This window comes from Notolabrus celidotus, chromosome 4, assembly GCF_009762535.1.
Source record: "Notolabrus celidotus isolate fNotCel1 chromosome 4, fNotCel1.pri, whole genome shotgun sequence".
Lineage (NCBI taxonomy): Eukaryota > Metazoa > Chordata > Actinopteri > Labriformes > Labridae > Notolabrus > Notolabrus celidotus.
In genome coordinates, this window is record NC_048275.1 from 34,277,543 (window position 1) to 34,289,813 (window position 12,271).

Sequence of the window (12,271 nt, forward strand, 5' to 3'; positions counted from 1 at the left end):
CCATCAGCATGACAAGTCCTTTAGTCATTGTGTCCGGATAAGACAGTCAAATAACTTAGTAATGTGGCTAAAGTTTTGATGACAGCTATTGTAAATTGTAAGTAACACCTTAGTGTATGTGGGAGATTGATTGCAAGAGACTGGACAAGATTCACATTTACACCTTTACTGTTTGTACTTTAATTTGTTAACAGACCATGTCATAGCAATACACAACGAAAAAGACACCACTGCATAGCACAAAGAAAAAACAAAAAAATAAAAGTATAAATGTGAACATAGGGGAAAATGTCCATGCAGTGCTGTAGGAATTACAGTGCAGTGCAGTCTCCCTACACCTCCTGACAATCCCCCAGAGAAAAATTTTACTGCTCAAGGCTTTCTCTTCTGTCTCCAGAGACAAAATTGAGATTCTCACTTCAGCCTCATTCAAGTTTCAAATTGTTCTCATTCGTTTCTCATTAGTTTCTCCTAAAATTCACTAGGAGAAAAAGTTGAGACCATGACATGAGTCTTATTTGAGACTTAAATGACAGATCTCATTAATGGCTAATTTTCTTCTCTTTTTTAAAATATATTTTTGGCCTTTTTGCCTTTATTTGACAGGACACCTGAAGAGAGACAGGAAATGTGGGGAGTAGTGAGCGGGGGAAGACATGCAGGAAATGGTCAACCGACCGGGGATCGAGCTGGTGACCTCTGCAACGAGGACTATAGCCTTTGTATGTGGGGCTCTTAGACCACTGGGCCACCAGCGCCCCAAAAGAATCCATCCCTTTAATTATAATAATCTGGCTAAATCTGGTCAGCCCTTTTGCGGCCCATATTTTAAATAAATGGTCTGTCATACCTGGTATGAAATCTCTATCTTTTGCAATTTCTCTCAAACACACTAAATCTTTGTGAAGTTGTTTTGTTCCAAACAGACTTGTAAAGGAATGACCATACTGTGAAGTCAAAGAAGAGATCATTTGACATCTAAATAGCTGATCTTGCAAGTGGATCAAATGTTTGATTGAGAATTGTAACTTTGTGGACAATTACATTGAAATCTTAATTTTGCAGGGCACTATAAATGTTCATGAAAAGATGAGCTCAGGCTCTTTCTTTGCTCCATCTGAGCTCAACTTGAGACACAAAAACTGAGTCTGACAAAAACAAATGGATGAGGTTAGATTGAGACAATTGAGAGAGCTCCCTGATTTCTCCACCTGAGCTCAAAAGGAGTCACAACACTTGTGAAATACCTGAGAATCATTTCAGATTTAGAAGAAATCTCCTTTTGAACTGAAAGGGAGACTAAGCTGAGACTTTTGCAACTTTTTTCTGGAGGCAAGAATGAGAAACAGGAGACATAAGCTATAGTCTCATTTTGCTTTCAAACAGATCTCATTGTTGTCTAGGAGACAGAAATAAAACACCTTTTAGATCTCCTCTCTAAATTTCTTTTCCTATGGGCCTGTCTGTTGGGCCTTTGTTAGAGAAAGTCAAGATTCACCCGGGAGTAATTTACCAATCCAGGACAGATTTAGAAAAAAAGTCTAATGGAAATGTACAGAAATATGACGTGAGACTATTCAACAGAGACCCATTCTAATACATTTTGATCAACATGACATAAACACTTGATAATGTAGGAAACAGCAGAGAATTGTACATCATCATTTGCATGGATGTACCAAAGCATTTGCAACTTGTTCAAAGAAATGAGAAACTGCTTTTTTGATGTGCACAAGTGACGCAATGATGTGAAGATTGAACAAATAGTTTTGAGAATTTCAATTCTGATCTGAGAAATGTACCAAAGCGACTGAGAAAAACTGAAAAAATGCTACTACACAGTGTGTCATGAACAAAGACAAATGAATGTAAGATGAAAACCAAATCAAAGTCAACAAATTAATAAAACAAACTTCTAAAAGTTAAGATGGAGCAAAGATTCACTGGCGCTTGAGATCAATAAATCTGATTAAGCTGTACAGAAAACTAAAAACTAAAACTTAGATACAGATTCAGACAACTTTATCTAGCCCCAAAGAGCAGCTCAGTTTTTATAGTCTACCCAGACTGCACACATTCACAGACAAGCAGCAATCAGGAGCACAGTGCAACAGACACAATAAATCCCTGAGAGGTCAAAGACACAAAAGACAAAAACAAACTTTCACCTGTGTGTTTGTTCAGTAAGTTGTTCCAAAAGGTGAGGACAGACGTGCACTGTAACAGCAACATGTTACTGTAATAACTGTGCAATTGACAGGGTGTGACCAAGTGGTACATCATAGAGATGGATGAAACCATATCTGAAATGTGTTTATTCAAAGAAGCAATGTTTGTGACAAGTGTGTTATGAAATATTAGTGTTAATGCTTGTGTGAAAAAATGAAAAATGAAAGTTTTGCATAAACAGACTAAAAAGGGAAACCTATGGAAGCCCTGAGCCAACATGCATCCATATGTTTTATCTGCTCGGTGATAACAAGGTATATTTCAGGTGTTTTCTCTAGAGCTCAGTGTAAGGTCAGATGATCAAATAGGCCTAACCTTTATTGGACTGAAGTCACCAAACCTCAAGTCCAAGTCAAATTTAGGTTCCCGGAATTCTTGTCTGAGTTGAGTCCCTAGACTAGAGGAATCCAAGTAGAGTCCAAGTCTTTGATTATAAGGAGGGCTGAAACTATCTACTGAACGAACATGGACTGACGGTGTAAACACATTTCATTTATTCATATCAGGTACTGATTGATCCTGTCTGGTGATAGAAATGATCAATGAAGTTACAGCGCTGTATATTGTGTGTTTTGGTTCTCTTAATGGGGAGAAGCATTGACTTATTCTACTGTGGTGTGATCACTGCAGGTGTCTGGCAAATTCAAAAACACCTGCAGCCCACCTGTCACTAATTCAGTTTAACAAAACAAACATCTTGGACCATTAAGAGGCAGTATGCAAACACTGACAGTCCAAACGATCCCCTCACTTTTGTTGGTGCATCTTGTTAAAGTTTGAACTTGTCCCGTGTTCTCCTTGATGGTTCTTTTACATAGCCTACCCTCTCTTGTTTGTATTTGCTGTAAAATGTTTGAAAGCTAATCTCTGATCTGAACTTGATCTCCTGAAAGTCAGGGCTCGAGTGCTACAACACTGGGCTTAATCTACGTACCTCATTAGTAATAACAATCATACGTTTTATTTATAGGCGCCTTTCAGAGCACTCAACGTCACCTTACAAGGCAATGTTTGAAAAGGAGAGAGCAATGATATAAAATGTGTCATGATACAGTTCAAATAACGAATACAATGAACAGGATAAGATGCAGTGCAGTGGAGACGGGATTTGAAAGTGGAAAGGGAGTCGATGTTACAGATGTCTGGTGGGAGGGAGTTCCAGAGGATGACCTGAGAGTGCGGCTGGGTGTGAAGTTCAAGTCCAGAGAGGTATGGTAGTGTAGCACCATGGTATGTTGTAGTCTGACCTCTGACCCCAGTAACCACATAGATCTTCAGAATATATCCTGCGATCAAACGCTTTGTTATATCTGGAGATAAGGAGATAAATGAATCCGTTGTGAAGGGAAAACAGCTTTGTTAAGCCCTAAAGATTACTGGACGTTATGTGTTATCTTAAGAAAACAGACGACTGAAAATGTATGGCTGCATGTCTGCTTAGGGCCTTTGTAGAAACACACAAAATAATAAAAGTTTTAATGAAATCTCGACTTTTATCTGCTCTAATAAAGCTTGTTTTTGCCTTTATTTTGATGGGACAGCTTGACAGAGACAGAAAATGCGGTTAGAGAAAGGGGAATGAAGTGCACCAAATATGTCAGGTCCTGGTATTGACAATCTGACCAGTGGTATTCTCTGTACATGGGGCGCCTGCTTTACCAACTGAACCTAACCAGCGTACAGTTTACTTTCTGACATCTGTTGCATGTCTACTGCAGGCAAAAGTTGCACTACAACACAATGAGGTAATAAAACCATCAGAAATGTTAATAGTTATTATTGTTTTGATATTTCTCAAGGTTAAATTCCAGATATCTGATTTGAAATGTACGATCTTGTGTCTTTCCTTTTGTCTTTTATTTTGTTGCATATTTAATATATTTGGCTTTCGAACTGGTACTCAAAGAAAAACAAATATCTGAAGTCAGTATCAGCTTCGCCTGGAGACTGTTTTCATGTTTTATGGGCATAAAGGTAAAGTTTGTAATGATGGGAATATGTGATGATATCTAGCGATCAGATTCTACACTTGCTCGCTCTTCCTGTCAGTAAAGTGATAGGGTCCTATGAGTACAAGAAGCACCTGTGCTACATGATAAGTATGATTCTCTTTTTGTACGGATCTTCACATCAAAAACACTTACTGTATGGATGCAAACTCTCATCTTCAAACTAAGCGGCAACCTCTGGTCTCAAAATATGAAGCCCATGGGGAAGTGTTATAAACTGCAATTCATCAAGAATCTGCTTGAGGCTGCAGAAACACCAGAAACCACATACACACCCATTCAAAGAGGACGATCTTTGCAGCAGAAATAAACATGTTTACAGCCTGGTTCAAAAAACGGTTTAGGTCTGAAGCACTAATTTCTCTATTGGCACACACTGTACGGGGGGCAATTTTTTTTTATAAATGATGGTTCAGAAGATATATAGATTATGGGTTTTTGCCCAAATAAGGACATGACTGACTTGATTGACAGGCGGGAACACGTAGCTGTTGGCTAGGAGGCTCAAACCCCGCCTCTTTACGTCACACTCTTTTAGATGAGTTCAACTTCTCCAATATGGCTCCCGCTGATGATTGGTTTCAAAACAGCGTTCAGGAATGGGTGACGTAACAAATACTACGTCCATTATTTATGCAGTCTATGCTTTCAACCAGAGCACGGTCACTCACTGAATACAAAAACATGTATGTTTGCAGTTTGTTCATTCTGTGTTAGGGTAGAAACATGGTGGTGCAAGATGGGGACCTCCTGATGTAGATACAAAAGGCTCATTGTAAGTAAACAAAAACAGAAAGAGGATTTTATATTCAGGTGATTATACATTAATTGAAATGATATATGGTAAATGGTCTTTGTTTAAAAAGCTCTGTCTCTAGAGCTCACACAAAGCAGTTTTCACACTCACATGAAAACAACACAACAAATTGCTCATCCTAAAAATGACTGCATCCCTCTAATTATCCCTGTGCTATTATCTGTTATCTTTGAGCTTTATTATTATAGTATATCAGTACTGCAGCACCAGGTGACACGTATCTATTACTAAACACACAAACACTGTTGTTTATTTTGACTCAGTCACACACTCACACACATGAAATACTCACTCCAGAACTCAGGTTGCATTACTTCTCCACAGATTCTCTAGATATAATAATCTTGTTTGAGTCACGTTTGCAAAAAATGACACTGGGCATCTATTTACAGAAACTGTTAATCTGTTGAGGAGTAACTATTAATACACATGAGTAATTCTCAGAGACCATTCAGGAACTAGTGGGCTTGAGGCTGCATGTCATAAACTGTGGGCAAGTTGTGGAGGTGGATAAGACATCAGAGTTTAGATGTTTCATGACCTCATACTGTTATAAATCTCACTATCCTTTAAATATGTCTTTATCCGGGCTTATATATGCTACGTCATCCACGTTACTGTAATTGTGGAGCATATTTACGTGTGGTTGATCAAAATAGAAGCAGTGATGCAAAGAAAAAATAGAAGTTAAAGAGACCTGCATGGTGTCATATTTCATCATCATTGTTGTTTATGTGTTATTCTAAGAGCTGCAGGGTAGTCCTTAAGTTTTCACTTTGTTGCATCACAAACAGAAGCCTATTTATTCACTGAGAGCCTCTTCTTCACAGAGCAGTCTAAACAGTGAAACTCTGATAGTTTCTCATGATATTAATGATAGTAATAGCATCATTACAGAAGAGATGATTTGATTTTTGTGTCGTTGTATATTAATCATTGTGTGAAAAACATTTGATGAATGTTGTTAATGGTGGGATGTGACCACAGGCTGTCTATTAATATGGACTGCGTGCCTCCATGCTGAAGAGTAGTGAGGCCAATCAACGGGCGTTGACGTTCTGCGCTGGTGAGAGCCAAGGCAAGCGTTGAAGTAATCTGGCTGGTGGAGCTGCAGGACCGTCATCCTGCTTCTTTCACCAACCAATTTAACTTACGAGTAAGACGTCAGAGATGTCTCAGGTGGGAAGCAGAACTGATTATTGTGTTGATATGAAGCAGACACCCACGATTACGAAAAGTTAAATGACTCTTGTGTTGGAGTTTCCTCTAAGCGGCAACCTCTGACCGTGAGAATTGTAGCCAAAGCGGAAGTGTTAAAAAATGCAGTTCCTCAAGTGTTCGAGCATTTCCAAAATGGCTCCCACCGACGATTGGCTTCTAAACAGCGCTTCAGAAACAGATGGGTGATGTCACGGATACTACGTCCATTATTTATACAGTCTATGGTTTCCTTACACCACCCCTCCACTCAGATGATCTGGTACAAGACGCAGAGCTGTCAATCAATCATCTATGACTCTATACAGACATACATACAGTGGGGCAAAAAAGTATTTAGTCAGCCACTGATTTTGTAAGTTCTCCTACTTAGAAAGATGAGAGAGGTCTGTAATTTTCATCAGAGGTACACTTCAACTACGAGAGACAAAATGAGAAAAAAAAAATCCAGGAAATCACATTGTAGGATTTTTAAAGAATTTATTTGTAAATTATGGTGGAAAATAAGTATTTGGTCACCCACAAACAAGCAAGATTTCTGTCTCTCACAGACCTGCAACTTCTTCTTTAAGAAGCTCTTCTGTCCTCTACTCGTTACCTGTATTAATGGCACCTGTTTGAACTGGTTATCTGTATAAAAGACACCTGTCCACAGCCTCAAACAGTCAGACTCCAAACTCAACCATGGCCAAGACCAAAGAGCTGTCCAAGGACACCAGGAAGAAATTGTGGACCTGCACCAGGCTGGGAAGAGTGAATCTACAATAGGCAAGCAGGTTGGTGTGAATAAATCAACTGTGGGAGCAATTGTAAGAAAATGGAAGACCTACAAGACCATTGATAATCTCCCTTGATCTGGGGCCCCACGCAAGATCTTATCCCGTGGGGTCAAAATGATCATGAGAACGGTGAGCAAAAATCCCAGAACTACACGGAGGGACCTGATGAATGACCTGCAGAGAGCTGGGACCAAAGTAACAAAGGCTACCATCAGTAACACACTACACCGAGAGGGACTCAAATCCTGCAGCGCCAGGCGTGTCCCCCTGCTTAAGCCAGTACATGTCCAGGCCCGTCTGAAGTTTGCCAGAGAGCATATGGATGATCCAGAAGAGGATTAGGAGAATATCATGTGGTCAGATGAAACCAAAATAGAACTTTTTGGTAAAAACTCAACTCGTCGTGTTTGGAGGAAGAAGAATGCTGAGTTGCATCCCAAGAACACCATACCTACTGTGAAGCATGGGGGTGGAAACCTCATGCTTTGGGGCTGTTTTTCTGCAAAGGGGACAGGACGACTGATCCGTGTTAAGGGAAGAATGAACGGGGCCATGCATCGTGAGATTTTAAGCCAAAACCTCCTTCCATCAGTGAGAGCATTGAAGATGGAACGTGGCTGGGTCTTCCAGCATGACAATGATCCCAAACACACCGCTCGGGCAACGAGGGAGTGGCTCTGTAAAAAGCATTTCAAGGTCCCGGAGTGGCCTAGCCAGTCTCCAGACCTCAACCCCATAGAAGATTTGAAAGTCCTTGTTGCCCAGCAACAGCCCCAAAACATCACTGCTCTAGAGGAGATCTGCATGGAGGAATGGGCCAAAATACCAGCTACAGTGTGTGCAAACCTGGTGAAGACTTACAGGAAACATTTGACACCATCATTTACAAATCAATTCTTTAAAAATCCTACAATGTGAATTCCTGGATTTTTTTTCTTCTCATTTTGTCTCTCATAGTTGAAGTGTACCTCTGATGAAAATTACAGACCTCTCTCATCTTTCTAAGTGGGAGAATAGCAAAATCAGTGGCTGACTAAATATTTTTTTGCCCCACTGTATCTACAGATAAATATCTACATACACATATCTATTTCTTTATTTTGCATACAATCTGTCATAATCACACCATGTCAACCTGTCACCATTGAATTCAAATTTGCTCACTGCCTTTAATTACAACTATTAACACCATGTGTAACATTCGTATAAACCTTTACATTTTATTCTTGTTCTATTTATCTATTTTTATTTTTATTTTATTCAATTTCTTTCTCTATTTGTGCTCTGTTATTCTTGTACTACTCTTGCTAATGTCTGTGTTGCTGCAACAACAAAATGTCCCCCCAGGGATCAATTAAGTTTGATCTTATCTTATCATAACTCAACTTAACTTCTCAGAAACATCAACACATGGACTTAAATCATCATGATAAGAGCTAACTGTTGAGACAAAAGTACCTCTGAGGACAATATGATGTTTATCTTAATGTTCGATCTTGTTCCACCTATGAACATGGGGGCCGAGGCGTTCATGACTTTAACTACAGCCAGTCAGCTCCTGAAGTTCTGGCTTCAATTGGGTTAGCTTTTGTGCTGTCCATGGTTTTACTCAGTCTACAGGCTAACTGACTGTGGGAGTGATTCCCCAGTTAGCTTGATCTGTCATCTGTTCCTCAACTCTACATGATGATGGTCTATAAACTGAAGCATTCTGTCTCTAAAAAAGTTTACTGTGATCAAAGGAGAGTGCGTTGGAGTTCACAAAGGAATAAAAATGTCACACCAACACACTGAACCCACACACCAACAGAAACTAATGCTGTAGGTGTGGCTACTTGATGATGGGAAGAAACATCATCGTCATCACTATTAAATATGTTGCTTTACACAGGATGTGCTTTCTTAATTTGACTCTGATCTGCTAATGAGGTACGGTTTGACTGAGTCTACAACTTTCAGTTCTGCAAAAGCTGTTCATGCTCTCTGTGAATTTGCCATGAGGTATACATCATGTTGTGAGTCATTATGGGCTTGGTTAGGTGGTTAATAAAAGGTCAGGGCTGTCTCAGAACCACCAGGCGAACTCTGATGATGAGTTTCATATTCAAATAGTTTGATTGATCCGTCCAATAATGGATCGATAAGTAAGGGATAATGTATGGTAAGCAGGTAGCTATGGGAAATCCGACAGGATAGACAAGACCCCAACGCTTATTACCTGCCTACTAACTTAAGATACAAACACGTTGTTAAAAACAATTATCAAAGATTATTTTATTGATTTAAATGATTTATGTCCACAGTTTTTAAATATAGTCCCAGTGATTCCTCATCAGTGATCGTTCCATGGTGATGGATTCTTCTCTGCCTGTTGTGGTGGATTGAACATGAAACTGTCCTCATTCAGCTCTCCTTCTTCTCTGAGCTCTGTGGTTCACACACCTTTAAAAAGAAACTAATGTCACAACTTTGAACCCTGCTGCTATCATCACCACCGCTCATGGTTTAACTTTCTTTGGAGAGATCGCTAACCTAAAGTTCCTCTCACCTGCTCCACTCCTTCATCAGATTGATGGACAGGATCCAAGATGAAAATGTCCATAGCCTGCTGAATTAGCATGCTAACTGAAGCTTACATTTTAGCCACATTGTTTTGATGCTAACAGAAGCTAACGGTTTTACCTCACCTTACGGTCTATGGTGTCAACAAGCAGAAGCTAAATGTGTCTGAACTCTTTTCTGTGGATTAATTTGACATGACGTGTGATCAGTTTGTCTCTGGTGTTGCTCATGTTAGTGAAAGTTAATAACCATTGTCAAGGGGTTTTGACCAATCAGAACCAAGCTTCTTACACAACCGGATCAGCAAGAAAGTCAGGTATTAATGGGTATTAATCGTGTCTCTCAGAGAAACACAGACTTTAGATGTTAGATCCATACAGAGCTGCTGGATGGAAGAGCTCTTAGACCTCATCAGTACATTTTATCTCTGATTAGAGGAAAAACAAATTTAAATGACAAAGACAGATTCTTAATTTGGACTTGAAACTTAAAAAGTTTAAATGAATCAGCATTTTCCTGAATGAGGACGTGCATGTGCATGTGCATGTACTTCTCTGTCCGTCTCTGTCCTCTCAGGTGTGTTTGCTCTTTTCTCATTGGCTGTTACCTCACCTGGATCCATGGTTCGAAACTCCAGAGCAGCACTGCAGTCAGGATTGAGTAGGGAGTTTTTTCATCCACAAAGACACTTGTCACTTTCCCCGGACTCTCTGAAGTAATCGCACTCAATTGAAGGCAGAGTATCAACAAGTGTTTCTGGTTCAGCTGCGCTCACCTGGAGCTCCTCCATGGGTTGAGTCTCAGCTTCAGCAGGACGAGCAGATCCTCTTCCAGGTCACTGCTGTTTGAGAGAGACAGAGCCGGGGAGAAGGGAGGTCTGCTGTTTGAGAGAGAAGGTGTTGCACAACGCCTGTAAGAGAACAGTGCTGGAGCAGCTCTGAGCCTCTGATCTCTCCAGTTTATGAGACCATAATCAATAACACTGACTGATAAAGAATGGATCATGAACACAATCAAAAAGATGTCACAATTAATATGTGTAATTTATTAACAAAGTAATTTATAATGTCAATAAGAATGGACATGATCATTGAACTTGACTTCACTGTATTCTATCAGCATGTGTTGCCCTCTCCTGGTCATTTAGCGACTTTACATCAAAGTAACAAGAGTTTGTCCGTGTCTGCTTTTATGTAATTTCTTTGTATTTAATGTAATCTCTGTTTTGTCTTTAAATATTTAATTGTGAAACTCTTTGTCACCTCTTTTCTTAGAAGATTTTCTATAAATAAACTTTCCTTACTTGCTATGCATCATTGTGGGTGTTGCTCATTGTGGTTTCTCGATCTTCTTTTTTAACTGGCAGAGTTAAAATATTCACTCTAAACCCACAGACGAGAGCAGGCAGATCTGTGCTCTAATCCACCCACACAGAGGTGGAGTCACTCTCTTGACTGAGGGAGGGGACCAAACTGGAGTGCTGACTTTTGCAAGGGTGGCCAGGCATGGTAAACATTAGGGGCTTACCCCAAACCTAGGAGGGTTATCCCCACAATAAACAAAACAAAGCCTTAAAAACATTCATGTGTACTGCATTTCCTGTTTTCTTTTGGTCACTTACCTCTTCTCTAGTTCCAGCTCCACCACTTCCTGCTGTCATGTGTTTCCCGACTGTTTGATGTCTTCCCTGCCCTCATTTTCTGCAGTATATAGTCAGTGGCTGTTTCCGAAACCGCCCACTACACTAGCAGTATGTACAGATTTGGCCAAAATTCAGCATGTAGTATGTGAACAAGAGCAAAATCTGCAGTATAACCAAAACTCCCCAGATGTCTACTGATTCAGGAAAATTTCACAGCATGCATCGGACCAGTCTGCCTGTTTCCCACAATGCACAGCGCTCGTTCCGCTTTTTCTTTTTCTTTCTTTATTAACGGGAGGAAATCCGTCTTTGGGTGCTGTGAAGGTTATTGAATTACATATAAACCACTTCTTGACTTTTTAAATCATAAATGGATGCTAAATAAGCAGTTTATCTATCAGCTTCGCCGTTGTTTACTCTGCTTTCCAAAACCGGAAATCTAGTGACTTCTGGCCCAGCGTACTGCAACACAGATCCAACAGAGCAGTCATACTACATACTAAATTCAAACGCAGTATGTAGTAGGCCATACCTACTGCCTACTATATTAGTAAGTAGTATGTAGCAGGCCGTTTTGGAAACAGCCAGTGTCTGTTTTCAAACTGCCTTCTATACTAGCAGTACTGATTTGGCCTAAATTCAGTATGTAGTATGTGAACAAAACCAAAATCTGCAGTACACCAAAATTACCCAGATGTCGTACTGATTTGGGAAAATGTCTCATTATGCATTGGACCACTCTCGCTCACTTACTGTTTCCCACAATGCACAGCGGTAATGTTACGTTTCTTCTTTTTATTCTTTATGACAGCGGGCACTTAGTTTTTAGGTGCTGTGAAAATATTTAAATTCCATATAAACCACTTTTTAAATTATAAGTGATGCTAAAGAAGCAGTTTCTCTATCAGCTTGGCCGTTGTTTACTTCCTCTTTCCGAAACTGGAAATCCAGCGACGCCTGACCCAGAATCCTGCAGACCAGATCAAACAGAACAGTCATACTACAGACTACCTTT